The sequence below is a fragment of the Aethalodelphis obliquidens genome, unplaced genomic scaffold (assembly GCF_003676395.1).
Source record: "Aethalodelphis obliquidens isolate GAN/ISIS:26980383/991018 unplaced genomic scaffold, ASM367639v1 scaffold64, whole genome shotgun sequence".
Lineage (NCBI taxonomy): Eukaryota > Metazoa > Chordata > Mammalia > Artiodactyla > Delphinidae > Aethalodelphis > Aethalodelphis obliquidens.
Window position 1 is genome coordinate 5,620,674 of NW_020838008.1, and position 1,359 is coordinate 5,622,032.

The 1,359-nt window shown below is 45.3% G+C and overlaps 1 pseudogene; it reads right to left on the reverse strand.

The window, feature by feature from the left end:
• Positions 1–361: 361 nt before the first annotated feature.
• LOC113610619 (protein disulfide-isomerase A3 pseudogene) lies at positions 362–915 on the reverse strand (annotated as a pseudogene).
• Positions 916–1,359: the final 444 nt, after the last annotated feature.

Below are 1,359 nucleotides of genomic sequence, written 5' to 3' on the forward strand. Positions count from 1 at the left end.
GTTTGCCGCACGTGGGCTCTAGTCGAGGCACGCGAGCTCAGTAGTTGTGGCGCGTGGACTTGGTTGCTCTGCGGCGTGTGGGACCTTAGTTCCCTGACCAGGGATCGAACCCACGTCCCCTGCATTGGAAGGCAGATTCTTTACCACTGGACCACCAGGGAAGTCCCTGGAAAAGTCCTTTTACCAAGTGGTATATTTGGCTGCTGCTTTAGGGATCCTCCTGTGCTGCCTTCTTCTTGGGTTTTTCTTCTTGAATTATGGGGACCGGTGGGGGGGAGGTGTTGTGGCCTCTCACTTTAGATAGCTAATAAAATCATTTAATTCATGGCCATCTTTGTATTTCTTTGGATTTAGATTCTCGTTGGCTGGAGAGAAGCAGATGGTAGGAAAACCTCTAACTTCATATGGAGAAGGCACATCATTGGCTGTGGCATCCATCTTGGCTATGATAATATCTGGGTCTTTTCTGAGCTTCTCTCCCAGTTCTTTATACTTAGGCTCCAGATTCTTACAGTGACCTCACCAAGGAGCATAACGTTCAATCAGCACGTCTTTATTTTCATCATTCACTAGTTCATCAAAATTCTTTGCTACCACTACCTTTACGGGCCTATCAGTGCTCTCTGGGATAGGCTCAGACTTCAGGTATCTCTTCAGGTTACCATCAAAGTAATCCTGCAGGAATATCTCAAGAGCCTTGCCATCACGCGACAATTCCTCCTGCATGACAAGCTTCTCTGCTTTTGCGGTTCTGATAGCAACAACAGCAGTCTCTCCAGTGGCACTTTCCAAGCCAAAATCAGAAAGTTCATGGCTAAAGGTTTTGCAGCTAGCTACAGCAAAGTTGAGTTTCTTCCCAGCATCCAGGAATTTCTTTGCCACCATCATCGCTCTGTTTCTCCAGTAGTTGGAACGTTTAGCGTGTCCTTACCCTGTATCAGTCCTTACCCTGTATCAAATGTTTATTGTCTTCTGTCATGTGAGGGCAGATACCAAAAATGTTTTCCTGAATAAACTTTTTTAATCTTTCCACTGGTCATTTTCTGTTCTGTATATGCCACAGTCTTGTCCTCAGACTTGCTCATCAGATATGAAGGACAAAACAAGGTGATACCCTCTCCATCCTCATCATACTTGTTCACCAGAGACTCAACATTGGTGTGTGCAAATTGGTAGTTATCTCTCAAGTGGCTGGCTGCTTTTCGAAACTCAGAGTGAGCTTCACTGAATAAATCTTTGAAAGAACCCACTACAGAAGCATCTTTATCAGTAAGGAATTTTCAGATTCTTCCTCAGTCCTGAGAGGAACTGAAGCTGTGTAGCCTGCTTCTTCAGGTGGCTGACAGTTCTGTCAGCAGT